The sequence below is a fragment of the Fringilla coelebs genome (assembly GCF_963513975.1).
Source record: "Fringilla coelebs genome assembly, chromosome: 1".
NCBI lineage: Eukaryota > Metazoa > Chordata > Aves > Passeriformes > Fringillidae > Fringilla > Fringilla coelebs.
This window is the reverse complement of record NC_140028.1, coordinates 48463957-48480512: the sequence shown is the minus strand read 5'-3', so window position 1 is coordinate 48480512 and position 16556 is coordinate 48463957. Positions and strand designations below refer to the sequence as shown.

Here is a 16556-nt window from a genome sequence, read left to right as displayed (position 1 = left end):
TTCCTGGTGAATCCCATACCTTCCATCTGTCAATGGAGACAAAATATTCCATTTCTCTTTGCAGCATCCTAGTTTGTATATTTGAAGTCCATTACCTGAAGACTCATTTATTTTCCCTTCATTTCATGAAATACTCCATTTCATTCCAGCCAATGCAGCAGGTGGGACCTGGGGCCACGCAGCAGTTTGAGTTGGTTGCCACTGGCAGACGCTCTCAGTCCTGCTTGTGCTCCATGCTCCCCCAGAGCCAAGTCTGCTTGGAATTGGTGCTTTGATGACTCTCAATTTTCTTCCTTCTGCATGTTTACTATGTGGAATATACACCAAAAAAGTAATTCTCTTCTGCAGGGGGAACCATGCATGGCACTGTGATGGGCAAGAGCTGCTCTGCACACCCCATTTCCCACACACAGCCCAGGGTACATGCACAGGCAGATGAGCAGTCACAGCGCTTTTTCTTTCCAGTAAGAAAAGCTCCCTGATAAATCTGGTCATAGCAATCCAGGATGGCACAGCTCGGCGGTTCCCTGTGGCTTCTTACCACATGGAGGTGAGAGGGAGGAGTAATGTTCTCCTTCCTTTCTCTGCAGGAAGATGAGGTGGCTGGGCTGACAGCCCCCAGGCAAGAGCCATGACAGCATTCAAAAGAAAATTTGCAGCAAACACGGCTGCTCACTTGTTTCTGAACTCCCATCAAAGGGAGACAAGAAAAAAAATACAGTACTTCCCAGGTGTGCAGGTTTTGCTTGAGGGAACTGATGGGAAATGTAACCCACTTTTGGGTATAACAGGAGTAACACACAGGAATAACACTTTTGGGTATAACTGGAGTACCACACTTGCACTTTCCTTCTTGAGGTTGCTAATTTTGCATGACTACTTCACCTGAGGAAACCAGATTTTTAAAAGATCAAGTGTTGGCAAAGTTGCCGTTGACTCAAGGAAACTCAGAACTGCATTCTACTTTGGTTTATCTTTTGTTTCACTCACAAACCTGAAGCAAGCAGGAGGTTTAGGAGCGCTGATTTGCGATCATTAGAAGTCCCTAAATAATTTAATTATGACCTCTATTGTTTTGTATGGGGAAAATTTAAAAACCAAAACAAACCAAACCCAAAAAACCCCAAAAAGCCACACCAGGGTAACCATGGAAAATGGCCCCCTGATTCATTGATTCCTGTCACTTCAGACATTTCCTACTCTGACAGACTAGGAATACAGCTCCAGAGGAAGGACCAGGGTACACTTCACTGTGAGTTTGTTTTCTGTCACTGTTGTTAAGCTGTTGCCATTACCCTGAACCAGGCAAGTCAGAGTTTTGCCTACTTTGGCTACTGCAGGGCAGACCCTGCTTTACTCTCTCAGCTGAGCCATTGCAAGTGGCATCTCACAAGAGGTAACAGCTACACAGGAGCATCAGAGAAGAAACACTCTGCACCTCAGGGCTGGGCAGGGAAATGTCAGGCTGACACTGGCACCCAGGAACTCAGACACTGGGTGCCTGAAGCACCCTGCTTCTCTTTGCCTCCCCTTATGTCAATAGGGCAAGAACAATATTCCTCAGGTTGGGACACTGAGATACAGTGAGCTAACTCTGTATTTATGGAAGGTCTGGAGCAGATTCCTTCCACTGTTATAGCATGTGCCTCAGAACAGCCTTTGTCTACTGCAGAAATCTTCCTGCACCCTACAATCAAGGGAGCAATAAAGAAGGTATCTAAAAAATGTGGCAACAGTGCACAGTCAGCAGTGCTTGAAATCATAACAAGGTCTCCAGGGAGCAAAACAAGCTTCCCACCCTGGAAAAATTCCTGAACCCCAGTTTCCCAAAATGCCATGGCAAAACATGGTTGTCATGGCTCTTCCTATCTCCAGCATCTGTCATTGAAATGGCCTGAATGAAGCTGTTATTTGTAGTGTGTAGCTCATCCAAAGCCTCTATCAATGAAACCACTTAATTGCTTTCTTTGGGATATGATGCAGCTGCCTTTTCTGGTGTAGTTTTCCTTGTCAAGGCGATAATCTTGTGACTCACTGTCATGAGGGAGGCTCCTCTTTCCTGCCAGCCATAATCATAATCCGCTCACTCCTGGGTCAGTGCTTGCTCCTGCAGATGGCAAGGCACCTCCTGTCTTTGTTGCTACCTTCAGGAACCCATCAGAAAATATTGGATTCAAATGAGGGTAGTGAGGTAAGGCCCCTAAGAGAAGCTGCGGGATGGAGGTAACGGTAGATAAAATTTCTTGTGCAGTTCATTAATATTGAATCATTTATTGGATAGCTATTTGGGAAGTATTGCTGCTGCTTGATTTCAAGCAGAGTGCTGCCTGTGGAACTCTTCATAAATTCAAGCCTTCCCAGGGGCTACCCCAGACCTGAGCCATTCTGCCACAAAATCTAACTGAGGAGCCCTGTTCACGAGGGTGGGGTTCCACCCATCCCTCTCACTTGCTGTAAAGCAGGTGCTTTAAGCTCTGTGAATGTAAAAATTGTGTTCCTGAACGAGGGCTGGCGTGAACAAGCTCCCTTAAAATGTTAAAAAAGTAGTTGTTATGCTGATTCCATTTTTTAGATTCTCTGTCCAACAAAGCACTGCAAAAATTCAAGAGCTTGCTTGAATTAAAACTGGAGGCATTTAGATTCCAAGGTTTTTAACATGCTGGAGATAACAACCAGCCTTTTTGGAGGAGGTTTCTGTAAGTGCCTGCTGCTGGCAGCTCTCAGGAATGGGATGTGAGGTGAGGGAGGTCTTTGAGGGTGTAGTGCAGAATTTCTCTTCCTACTGCAGATGTTTCAGGTCTCCCTTTCTCCATGCTCTACTCTTTCTCTTTTTACCTTCTTTCCTTCTGGCTCCTCTCCTCCTCACCAGGCACTGAGGCTGTGTAGCACCCCCCACAATCCATAAGAAGCACAGAATATCAGGTTATAAGTATCTGGCAAAGGGTGTTTAGGTGGGCAGTCAAGCCAAAACACAGCTTTTGGAGGAGATGTGCTGCTTCAGTTTACACTGAATTTTATGGCAGATCATGAGTCTGCTCCATCATGGCTGCTCCCCCATGGCCAGGCAGCTCCAGCAAGCCAAAGGGAGTGGGAGTTTTACTTGTGAAGCCACAAAAGCAGCCTTCATCTCTTGCTCTGTCAAAGTTTGCTGCCTTTGCCAGCTACCAGAGCTCATTCTGCTGCATACCTATTAAAAAGAAGTCCAGGATTTATTTTTTTAATGGGGTTGACCCAAGCTGTCAGTCCAAGAACCAACTTTACAAGAGGTGTGTGACGCACACCCACCTCAGCGGTGATGGAACAGAGCCCAGCAAAGCTCTGCAGGGTGCAGATGAAACATTCCCTGGCTCAGGGTGAGACAAAAAGGTGATAAACAGCAGCACCTGGGGAATATTCCCCTTCCCACCTACCGCCACCACCTTCTCCCTTTCTCAAAAACACAAATAAGCCAACTCAATTTGCATTTTCGTAGCTGGGAGTGATTGCTAAATTAATGAGCACTGCTATTTATATCTAAATAATAAGCAGCCCTAAACAACTGCTTGGAGGCATCAGTTTGAAAGGTAAGATTCTGGTTTCAGGCAGCACTTGCTGTCTGAAGAAGGAAAATACGCCCCAGCTACCAAAAAAAAAAAAAAAAAAAAAAAAAGCTTTACAATATTTCAGACAATCTGAGGGAAACTGGAATAAGAAAGTTATGTGAGCAGTGTATACAGACTTGGCTTGCTTACCAGACTATGCTGGCCCTAACATTATTCAGAGGAAATACTTTTGCTAAGCAGCTTCCTTTAACCATCTTAGTTGCCACAGCCTTGCTAGGGACTTCAGCATGAAGCTGTCCTGCACAGGGCACTCAGCATTGTTCCCAGAGAGTGTGAAGAGCCCTTGCAAGCCAGCTCTGTCCTCTCACTGCCTTTGGCTGAGTTTCTGCAAAGTGAATCTCCTGGCTTAGTGCAGAGCTTGTGAGGCCACTTAAATCTCTCTGACCCCTTAATGAAGTTTTTAAAAGGGCTTCATAAATCTTCATCACTAAGAATTGCTTAAAGCCCTGCAGGGTTTCTCTAGTGTCATTAACCACTAAAACAACTAGACAGGCTCAGGTCTATTTATTGCATTCATCTTCATTATTTCATGGGTTTTCCTCCTTTATAGTCTTTTACATAAGCTGGAGCTGAGAAAGGGAGCTCAGTAGTGGGAGCTCTGAGTCAACATTGCCTGTCTGGCAGTTTGTAGCCATCCACTGTGACTACATCTGATCAGTCCTCTTCTTGGGAATGTTTTCTGTGCAGGCAGCAACTGAATGTTGGTCATTTATCCTTCCTTATTTAGATCATTGTGTTGTGCCTCATTAGGGAAAGAACCTCATTTTTGCCTTTCCTGTGAAAACATATCTCAGGTCACAACCTGACAGCTTCAAAATGGATTAGTTACCTGCCTGCCCCTCCATTTTCTTTTTTTTTTTTTCTTGGAATTTTGGCTGACTTTGATAATGGCTTTTTATGAATAGCATGAGAATTCTCTGAAATAACTTCCACCTAGATGGATATGTAAAGACTGCTAGGAAAGTATGATGGTTTTTTAAGACTTTTTACATACCATGTATTGTGCTCTCCACAGTGAGTCTGTGGATTCTATATATTCTGTACAGGTTGTTTTACTCTTCACCTCTGCAAAGTGAGGACAGAAAAGTCGTGACTGAGGGTCACAGACAAACAGAAAAAAACTCCAGTGAAGGTAAAGTTATTTAAACCAGTGAGAGATTTTAAAGAAATTAAGTCTAATTCTGCACACAGTTAAGGACTAAGACTCTACCAAGCTTTTGAAGGATTGGAGATCCTTGTGGTCCAACATGGTCCAGCCAAGCTTGGGCTGCCCCATTCCATCACAAAATCATACTTTTGTATGATTTGTATGTGCTAGATGATTTTCAAGGTTGCCTTTTCAGTTGGCATTTTGTTTATGCCATCAAGATATGGTGGAGTGCCACGGAAGCGCTACTTTCGAGCCATTGTGGTGTTATTCTATTTTGTTTTACATTTATTTGCATTACAAGAAGGTCTCAGGGACACAACCTCAGGGAGGACTGAAACAGTGTGCACGGAGCAGAAGAGAAGCATTAGGCTTCTGAAGGCCAGCAAGGTCTTTTCATTGAAGGGCTTGACACTGAAATATTAAATCTGCCAGAAGGGTCAGTTTTGATTAGAAAAATCATCCAGGTTCCTAGTGTGGTTCAAGACTGGATAAAAAAGTATATCTGATGAACGTGGGGGAGGCTCAAAACTCAGATTGTGACGTGTGAAGTGGGTAACTTGAGGCATTGAAGGAGCTCCAGTCTCAGCTGAATTGGTATCTCTTCCACTGAGGTCAGTGCTCTAGATGATGTCATGCTGTGATGCTTTCACACATGAGCCAGTCAGATAATTGTTTTTAGTACAGGGAACTGTAGGATAGGTTAATGATGCACTGATGTCTGCTCTAGAAAGCATTGGTCAATAGTGTGCTAGGGACACTCTTTTACCCTAACAAGGGTAAGATTAGATATTATCTGACTTCCTGGCTGTTAAAGGCTATGCAAATTCACCCAAGTGCTCACTTATATATACAGTTGTTAATAAAAATCCAAATTAGGTCACAGCTTTCAAGTCCTCAAATGACCAAAATCAAAGGCAGGGGACAGAAGAAGTCAAGAGCCACCATAGCCTGAGGTATGTAAAATATCAAGAAATTGGAGAGAGAGGAAAGGTTTCAGCAAGTGGCTCATGCCCTGTGCTGTAAGAAAAGATGGAAGAATCCTAAATCGTGGCCCAAATGACCTGCCAAAAGTTCTCACTTGCTCCTGAGTCCCACACACAGCTTGATCCTTTGCATGAAAGCCAAACACAAAAGGTCTCTGCTGTGAGCAGGGACCTGGCAGGGTGGGTGGGTGGGTGGCCACTGTCCTATGGCCAAGGCATTGTCACTGACCATATGCTTGCTCCTAACCCTGTCCATTTAAGCCTTCCACTGCCTGGAAGTTGGCTGTCTACATGGTTTAAGGGTATCAGCCTCAGGATTCAGCTGAGGCTTCACATATACTCAATTTCTCGATGATGCAGCTCACGTGTGGTATGAGCTGATGTAAATGAGCCAGCCTGGGGCAGGAAAACAGCACTGGACCAGCTCTCCTATACTGGGAATTTGGAGCAGAGATGCTTCATGGCTATGAAAACACTCAGGAAAGGCAAAGTTTAAGTTCATACAGTGAACTATCACACCATAGTCCCATGATACACTGCCTTTGCCAGCTAAGCTGCTGCAGCCAGCTCCTGCCCCAGATGCTTGTTCCCACCTCTGGCCTGCAGTTTGTCACCTCCTCAGCTGTGCCAAAACAACTGGGTGTAGAGCAGTGCTTAAATCAGCACACTGAGATGGAAGTTAAAAATAAACTCTTTGTGGGAGGAGCAGAGGAAGAGCTATTTTTAATTGTAATCACTTCAATGGTCTTTCTTCCAGTGTGGTCCCACAAGGAATTTCATTAATACAGCTGGGAGAAGGCAGTGGATTGCTGTGCTGGCACTGGAGTGACTCCTCCAGGCAGAAGAGTCCTTCCTGGTAGGGGGAAAAGATTTTTGGAGCCAGGATTGCACCAGGGCTGTGTGCTGCAGAACTGTACCTTCCAAGATGCAGAATTATGACTTCCCTACCCGAGTCAAAACTACACACAGGTGTCCCAGGCTCTCCATTAGCTATTCTGCCTCCTAGATTCTCAGAGCGTTCATTAAAAAATTATTGCATGCAAGCCAGCATTACCATTAATAAAAACAAATAAAGAGACACTGAGGTTTTTTCCTGTTTTATAAACAAATACTCCTTGTAATCACTCTGAATACTAGCCTCCTCCACAATTTACTATGGTATGGTTAGATGTCACCCACTAAAATCTACTCAAATACAAAATGCACAGTAAATCAAGAATTAAAAAAAAAATCAGAAGAGATGCAAAACCAGATTTTATTTAATAAAGTTTCTTACATGATGAAGAAAGGAAATATTTATATGTTCCTTAAAAAGCATTAAAAGTTCAAGGAAAAACATCTGAAAAGAGTTCAAACAGTTGCAGTGCAGCTACAACATGAAAATTCACAGAATAATTCAGCAACTTTTGTTTTGGCTTTGGTCATTTCTGTGCTTAGATGATCTTCTCTGTGAGTGAGGACATGTGCAAAGCCTTGGTGATGTTGTGTGCTCAGGCACCTCAGTGATTTGGTTCTGTTTGAACATGAAAGTCCTTCACTTGCATTCAAGTGTTCCTGATGCATTTCTCCAGAAGCTTTGTACCAGTGAAACACATGAAACACAAGCAGATTTCAAACTGCTGTCACCTTTTGAAATAAATAATTAATTACACTTCTTTTTGTGTGTCATTAACGCTATTAAAAGTTTTTTTCTGTGATATTGACTGAGTTTCAAAGCACTCCTCAGGGAAATGGGGCAGTAGTTTAACTTCCATCGCACAGGAAAATGAAGTCGTATCCTGAGTCCCACATCAAGGCATCCTTCCTTCAGGACTCATGATCTGTGTTCTGCATCCCACCAGTTCCTGGATGCTTGGGTGTGCAGGCAGGATTGAAATTTAAATTCCTAGACTCTGAGTATGTTTAGTATGTCCTTCAATTCTCTTCTAATAAATAGAACCAAGGACATAGTGAGTCAGTTTTGTAATTAGATTATATAATTGTTTCATGAACTCTGTACAAATTACCTCTTCTCTGTATTGTTTTTGCAGTGTATTGTTTCTCTTGAATAATATGGCACATATCCAGTATATATTGCAGTCAATAAAGTACCCCAGTTTATAGTTTGATGGCCCACAAATGAATAACTGGCATCCACAAAAATAATTAAGTCATTGCCCTTTTTAGTAATATCAGTACTCTTAATTTAGACCACCAAATTTATTTTTAAATATGAACATGTTTCCTTAAAAGCATCTCTACATTTTTTTATTACCAAGAGGTAACCACAGATGAACTCTATTGCTCAGGTTTGAACAAATTTGTGATTCCAAGGTAGACATTAGCATGTAATGATGTAAAGGAAATTGCATTTTATTGCATTTTAATTAAGCAGGTCAACTTGAGCAGGCCTTTCTCCACGAAAATTCCCATGAGAGTTTTGTCCTTCATCACCACATTTTATTTACTTCTTGAGCTTTGCACAGCAGGTTTTAGCCTTCCAAATGGAGGACTAATAAAATAATTTAATCCATTAAACAGTGCATTTTTGACACGTGGAAAAAGTGCTGGTTTGGGTCCATACTCACATTTAGCATTCACCCAAGGTCTTCCAGGTTTGTTCCTGTTCATTTGGTCCAACACCATTAAATTCAGGGGGTCTCCTTTTCCAGCTGAGAAGTTTGTTTTCCAATTCTCTCCCTAACCCTAGGCTCAACCTAGTCAGCTCTGTGCTCCACAAGTCCAAATGCTGAGCAATGGTTAACTTACTTCAGCACAGAATATTTTTAATCTTCTGGTAGCTGCAGCACACAGCAATTAGTTTCTCCTCTCTACGCTTATTGGAGGAATCACTTGTGAAAGATATGTCGCCTTCTGGACCTCAGAGGTATTTGTAGTTCCAAGCAGGCACAAGGAAAATACATTCTTTCCACTTCTCGCAAGCAGAGATGAAGTAAATTTGTTTGGAAAACTCCTGCTGAAGGAAATGTTATTCAACAATTCTGTTGAAGCTATCAAAACCAAAACCAAATGAATCGGAAAACTTAGCTCAGGTCACAGACACAGATTGTGATTTGAGTAGTAACTATTCTTCTAGGCAGTAGGAACTAAAATAAGAGTGCAGCACAAATCCTGGTTTCAGGCTGAATTACACCCCTCTCCAATTCCCTGAGTGAAATACCTTGGAGCATATTCATGCAAGCCCCTACCTTTAAAGTAAAAAAGTTTAAAACCTTCAACTCAGAGCACAGGCAGCAGTTTCAACCAGCTCAGGGGTTGTTTCTTTCTCTGTGCCCTGCTGACCAGGGAGAAAACAAGAGGTTTTTGCTGTAGTTTCTGGTGGCTGAGAAAGGATGATATGCTGAAGTTCTGGCTTCTGGTCCAGGTGTGACAGACCTTTCCTACCACTCCAGATGTGAGCCTGTTACCAAACTGAAAGAGAGAAAAAAAAAATACAGAGCGCTTTTTCTGCCCTCTCAAGATGAACTTTGTTGCATATTCAATTCCAAGTTGATTTTCTTTAAGGGGCTAAATACTTCAAAAACCACACAAAAATCTTAATTTTGGATAATATGAAATGTTTTGATTGATACAAAATTTTTTGGAGGGAAAGAGTTTGGCTTAGTGTAGAAGCTGAAACACTTGATATAAGTAGTGGCAGGTAAAGCTGCATCCCTAGAGCCCAGCTGGCAGTCTGTGGGGAGTGGCACTGCATAGGGTGTCACCTATGGGGCATTTGGGGGAAAGCTGAAAATAGCCAGGGAAAAACCCTCCAGCCAGCTAAGCATTGCTGAGTTTTCATCTCCCAACACTCCCAGGCTCTGACAGCCCTACCTCTGTTGGATTTATCTGTGATGCCATGAGATGCCACTCATGGCATCACAGATAAATGATGTCAGTACTCGTGGTTGTCCTTTCTGCTGGGGTCACTGGCCCCCAGAATTAAGGGCAATGGAAGTTTGTAGTGGTGCGCTGGCCATGGAGCTGGACCTGCCACCTTTAGTGTCCAACAGCATGGCATCTGTGTCATAAAGAAGTGCTGTTAAACCTGCCAGAGCCTGACAGAAATAACAGAGAGCACTTGCATCACCTTTACTGTTAAGTTCATTACAAGAGCTATGGTAGTTGCTGAGCTAGTGCTGATGAGGTCTGTTTGGGACCAACAGCTTCCAAGCTGTAATGGCAGAAAACTCTGCATTAGCTGACCAAATTCCCTCTGAAGTTTGTATAAGAATCTGCTTAAAGCCAGTTTAGTGACGCTGAAACCATGACTTGAAGGGCCAAGCAGCAATTCTTGCTGGTAACCTCAGAAGTGAACCACTGGCAAGGTTTATTTCTGCAGGAGGCATTTCCATGGAGGTCTGTGGCACTGGCTCTTCATGTTTAAGTCATCGTGAACAAGGACAAATTTCAGCTGAATGAGTAGCCTTAGGCTTTTTTAGGATCTGGCTAAATGAGCAGAGACGCAGAAGCAGGGCTCCTTTGTAAGCCCTGTTTCACACATCCTATCAGAAGGAAAAAATCTACCGTAACATTGCAAAGAAAATATGTTGCTGCAAAGCAAATAACCTATGTAAATTTATACTGAAGCTGTGTTGTTGGGGAGTTTTAGATTATTATTTCAGAGTTGAATATTAAAGTTGTGTGCTGCTAAGCTGATGTTTGGTTATCATTGGCAAATGCTAAATGCATCATCCAGGTATCATTCCTGGTTACTGATGAATGCTAACAACTCTGAAGTTATCCTGTAACACTGTGGCATGGTATTTTCTTCAGAGTTTATTGAAAGGGCAAAGGTTCATTTTTTTTTCCTTTGGAAATAGTAGTCACTCGATACATCACATTGATTTACTCTGATAATTGCTTACTCAGAAAAGGCTGCTAACTCTATCCATATTAAGAATACAAAAAAAAAATATTAAAATCTCGAACCTCAGTAACATTAGGATTACTCTATCTCCTTTGTTACAGTGTTCCATCTCTAACACTAAAACTGTTTTGTCCGTCAGGAAAGACAAAACAAGAAATTATTACAATGTGTGGACATAAAAAATGTAAGAAATTACAGCGAGAAAAAACCTTCCATATACTAGACTATGGTACTTCTTGCTCATCTAATTGGAATGAAAAGAAAGTTATTTGACTCTTTAATGTTTAGTCATCTGGGACCTCTTAAAATCAATCAATACCAGCAGGGGAACAATATCTTACAGCCACCTAGTTTTGAGACGATCGGCTTTTTAATTGTTCTTTTGCCTGTTTGCAGACACTGGCGTCCTTTACTATTGAATTGTAAATTCAATGTGAGCAGCAATAACGGATGCATAAATCCAACCTTTTCCTAAAGTAATCGAAAAGCGCGGATTATTTGCACGTCCTCTTTGGTCGTGGAGGCTTAGGCGAAATGGATAAACACTGGCAGTGATTACATGAACGAAATGGATATTGAGGTATTCCCACGTCGAACGTATATATTTATACTTCTAACTGCAAATAGAGGGCTGTGTCCGCGAAGCCATTAACACCAAGGGTAAAAAAAGCAAAAGGGGATGAAGGCGTCGCCTCCCCGGAGGTGAATTAGCAGCATCGCTTATCTTCGGGCCGATGGGGATGGGACCCGCCCGGCCGGGACCTGCCTCCACGACTCCCTCCGACACCTCCATCTATCAAACGGAGGGAGAAGCCTGCGTCTGCGGGGATGACAGGCAGCGCCAAGGGGGGTACACGCATTTTTTCTGTCCATGGGGCCCCACAAGTCTCGTTGGAAACTTCTCCCCGTCTCCTCGGTCCCCATCCTACCTCCCGTGGCATGCTTGCTCATACCTTCCCGAGGCAGGAGCCGTTCACTTACTTTTGATAGCAGCGAGGAGCAAGGCTATTAATAGGCTATCTAATTATCCCGAGCTGCTAACTCTGAAATCTCTCATTCTGTGATGTGGTTGTTTTGATTTGATTTTCCAATCTAGTAGTGCTTGCATGTACAGAACTGGTCAGACTCGCTCTGGAAGATATTATTTTAACGTTTAAAAATCTACTTTCGTTCCAAGCAGGAACAAAGTCCCCAAATTTTGACATTTCACACGAAAGCAGCAAGTTGAAACATTATTAGTCGGGATGGAAGGAAGCGGTTTGCTTGGCTAAGATTACGAGTGTTTGGGGGTTTATTATGATTATTATTCGCACGTGTTCTCAGACTTTTCGGTCAGGCAGGTAAATGGGGGGGAAAGCGGTTTCGAAAGGGAAGGAGAGAGGTTGCCACGATGCCAAGAGAAACGGAGCGGCCCCGCCGGAGCTCAGCGTGGACACCATGAAACGGAGCTTCTCCCGAAAAATGCTTCCAAGAGAAGGTATTCATTTTGGCCTGTGGAAAACATTTCACTGGAAAATTGTGACCTGTTCTGATGGTTTCTTTTATTTCTTGGACAGAGAAGTAAGAAGACAACTGTGTGGGGGGTTTCCCGGCAGGTTTCGATGCATGCATAAACCGATATTTCCTTCACGGTGTGCGGCAGTGGCGACAACCATTCCAGGGAACAGTCGGTGATGGTTTTTGTTCGGTTGTTTTTTGTTGGTGTTTCGTTTAGCTTAGTTTTTGTTGGAGTTCGTTTGGGAGAGGTGGGTTTAAGTGAGAAAGAATTAGCTCTCTGTGCTGCGGGCGTGGGGGCGGAGGCAGGGTAGCTAATTGCAGATCGGATTTGATATTGCCTAACATCCGTGATAGGAAACGGGGGAAGGATGAGGAGAAGCTCGGCTCTAAAGCGCTGGGGAGGAGAAGCGCGGCTCCGCCGTGCCCGCGTCCCGCCGTTCCCCGACCTCTCCCACAACGACCTCTCGCAGCAAGAAACTTTTCCCTGGGTTTTCCTGTCAGATCCAGCAGAAGAGAGACCTGAAAGCCTTCCCCAGCGCCCAGACAGGAACGGACAGTGATCCCCACGGCTCCGGCCCGGGCGACGCGGCGGTGGGAAGGGCTCTGGGCTCCCACCGCGGCTGCGGGCGACGGCGGCTCCCAGCCCCCGCCTCCCTGTTCCCCTCGACGGGGCGGCGGGAACCAGGGTGGGGGCCTTTCCTTCTGGCCTTGTTGTCTCGAAACGGGTTCTTTCACTAGGTGTGAAAGCCGCTTCGCACTCAGAGTCGAGGTACTTGATTTATCTACAGTTGTGCGCAGAGAGGGGTTCTGCAGTTAAAATTAATACATAATACTCCTCACCCCAAGCAGTGAGTGGAACACGGCCGCGCTGCTTTGTAGCAAAGGCACTGAGGTGCCCGTTGATAAAACGGTCAGAATTAGGCCATTTTAGTCACCGACTCTCAAACCTTTAAAACGGCCGAGGAGCAATAAAAGTAATCCCTAACTCATTTTCAAAGTCCCCGTGTGTGTGTTGGAAAGAGACAAAACGTGTATGCGCCTGCTGGACAGAAGCAGCTAAATCGTGCTCTTTAGGGTGCTGCGTGGGTCCCGCTCACCGCGGGAGCTGGAGGGCATCGCCTTCGTCCTGCGCGCCCCACCGGGGCTCGGCGTGCGGGTACCGCGGAGTACCGGCTCCGGGAGTCAGGTTACGCGGCAACAGGAGCCTCCTCCGCGCGTTTTGCTGATTTTTGTTTGGGTTTGTTTTTTTTTTTAAGGCTGAAATCATTAACCAACCGGACCTCAGAGACTGGAGGGAGGGCAAATAAAAAGAAGCTACAGATCGTAGTATTTTAAAAAAGCCCCCAAACCTAAAAAAAACCCCGAAACACAACAAAAAAACCCCAACCACACAGAAACCACACTCTTGGGCACATATTGCGTAAATGTCCGTGCGGGGTCTCTGCTGCCTGATGCTTACTTGAGAGTCAAGTGTTTAAAGACACGGTGGAAATCACCCAAAAGCACGCAGCAGCGGGTCACCAGCTGACCGGGAGGCCGCTGACTGCAGTGGGGAATATCCTTCTGCTGCCCCGCTCCCCGTCGCCGGGCACGGCTTCAGCCTGGGTGGGAGCCGAGCGGCCGGCAGGGAGCGGGCAAGGTTCCGAGAGCCGGGTCAGGGCGTCCTGCTCCCTGGGGCCCGGAGCCTGCCACCAGCCAGGACGGCTGGAGCTGAAGCTCGGCCTCTGAGCACCACGCAGCCCTTCGTTAGGAATTTCGGGGAAAGAAAAAATAATCCCTCCTTATCCTTGATAGTTTGGGGGTCCGTCCTCACCGTAGGACACATCTGATCTATCGCAAAGGGAACTTTCACCGTGCTCGCCCCTCTCCGTGCTGTGGTGTGTAGGGGATATTCCTGCTTTGGGAGTCAATTTTGGCTGACCACAACCCTTAGCCCCCCGGGCTGTCCCACCCCGCCCGGGACAAAGGTGATGGGTGATGTCAAAGGCCTCTATCCCTCTGAAATCCATCTCTTCCCGGGCGGATGCGGATTGTTCCGGCCGCCGTTCCTGAGCGGGGGCTTGAGCCCTCCGCGGCCGGCAGCCGGGAAGCGCGGCCGGCAGCTCCCCGCTGGGCTGAGCGCTCCCGAGAGCCGCCGGTGCCCCGATCGATATGTCCGCTTCAATGTCACAGCCGCTGGGCAATGGAAACAGTCCGTATCGTGGGGTGGCCTTGATAAAAGTATATTTTAAGTAGCGCGGATAAGCGAAGGGGAGAAGAGAGGGGGAGAGGTGCCGGCACGTCGCCCGTAATAACCGCGGCTCTTATCAGCCGTACCTAAACTCCCCAGCAGTTTCTAAAGTACATTAAGTTACATAAACACGTCTCGGAAAAGAATACACTCCAGCCCGCGATAGTCACCAAAGTGACCCCTCGCACCGCCTCGCACCCGAGCCCGCCGGGCCCCCACGGCCGCAGAGCCACGGGAGCATCGGGGCCCGAGCCGGCGGGCCATGCCCGGTGCTCCCGAGACTGTCCGGGCCGAGGGGCAGCGAGGGTGCGGCCGGACCGAGCCTTCCCCTCCTCCCTAGTGCACCCCTGGTAAGGGAGCACGTTTGCAGAGACCCGAGAGCGAGGGAAGGAGCAACAGCTCTGTGCTTGCACACGGCTTACCCCCAACCCTTTTTTGGGAGGTTGAAGTGCCACCGAGGGAATTTGCCTTAATTGGATACGAAACTTTTTTTTCTCCCAATCGGCCTTCTTCCCTCTTTGGCCACAACGACCAGGAGCGATGGTCACCTCGTTGGCACCTCCTCCCCGGCTGTGTCTTCCCGCAACCGAGCACCCCTCCTGCCTTCAAAATGTCCCTGCACATGCACCCCAGGGTACCCAACCCAGGCACGGTGCAGGAGATTCCTGGGAGCCTCCCGGAGCCCCGGGGTGAAAGCTACGTCAGCAGAGCGGGATTTGGGAAAGGAGTGACGTAATAAAGAGTTAGGAGGCCATTATTTGAGCGGTTGCACAGAAAACCCGAAACGAAAAGGAGTGGAGAATAAAGGGGTGACTGGGAATGGTTTCCCACGCTGGTCCCAGTTTAAGCCAGGTTTTCTTATCGTGATTATCGGAGGAAATAAAATGAAGTTTGTAGCCCGGCTATAACGTAAACAGGCTAATCGGCAGGGGAAAAAACCAAGGCGCCTGAGTGTAAAACACGGGTCACTTCGGAGCCAGGGAAAGAGGCGCCTGCCAGGCCAACGTGGCCGCTCTTCCCAGCCATCCTCACCTTTCGGGCAGGCACCCTCCGGGCCCAGGCGGGTCCCCACCGCCCCCCATGGGCTTACAGGAGCACAGGCAAACCCCTCCCAGCGAGCAAAGCCCATCGCTTGAAAAAAAACCTCACGGTATTTATCGCTTTATATCCACCTTTACACGTGTTTGAAACACCCTCGTGTTTAACTGGAGAAGAGGAATCCAAAAGACTGAAAGGAAACGCGAGGTTTAAAGCTCGGCGCTTTTCAGCATAGAAATTTCTAGTGGCAGCACCCAAGCTGGGGAGAAGCGGCGCGGGCATCGAGTCCCGCGGCTTCCACTGCTCTTGTCTCTCATTTGCAGGTTAAAACCACGGCAAAAATGTTTTACGTTTCAAACTAGGATCGGAACACGAGCCGGGCAGAAAACAAATCACTGCCCTCTCTTGCAAAAGCTTATTTTCTATTAAATATTGCACTCACTAAAATACACCTACAAGTAAAAAGGAAAAAAGTCACTTCAGCCTGGCAGGGTGACCGATATTTTTTAACGATATTATTTACAGACAACAGACAAGAAAGAAGTATCACCTTTAATCATACAATTTAATAAAGAAACGGTTTCTCGGGAAAGTGTTTGTTTTCCGATCAAACCCCTGCCGCGCTATACCGCAAAAATTAAGGCGCACAATAAACTTCCAAGTCCCAATCAGTTCACCCACGCCGGCAGAGCGGATCGCTACAGCCAGTGTTTTACCGTACCCCTAGCACTGCAAATTCTTCACCTCCCGTTCACCTCGCCTGGAAAGACCGAAAGAAAAGCCGTGCCTACCCCAGGAGCGACAGCACCGCGCATCAGCAGGTTTGGGCTCGGTTTCTGTCGGGAGGGCTCATGCCTGCCGGCTGCCGAGAGCCCGGCTCTGCTCTAGTCCAGCCCTTTGCCGCAGATGACTTTCTGTACAAACTGATGATGACAGATATCCAGCTGATAACCTCTGGTGAACGAAGTTATTTTAATTTCCAGTCACTTTCCTGCTAAGTACCATATCAGTTTGTACACAGCTGAGATAAGAGGGTTGAGGAGCGGGGGGGTAATAAGAAAGAAACAGAGGAAAATGCCTACCGCCAGCTGTTGGGATGGACACATCCCACAGCTCGCTTTGGCTTCACCTGATGGCTGGGGCAACTTCAAGGAGGAGCCACATTTTTTCATCTCGGATAGCTCGGATTTTGACGAGCGCAAACTAA

General features: G+C 46.2%; 1 long non-coding RNA gene across 1 annotated transcript; it reads right to left on the bottom strand.

The window, feature by feature from the left end:
- Positions 1-6971: 6971 nt before the first annotated feature.
- LOC311153399 lies at positions 6972-16252 on the bottom strand. Its single transcript, XR_014616145.1, has 2 exons — positions 16141-16252; positions 6972-9146 (listed from the first exon to the last, which is right to left on the bottom strand). It is a non-coding gene; the product is annotated as an uncharacterized lncRNA (long non-coding RNA).
- Positions 16253-16556: the final 304 nt, after the last annotated feature.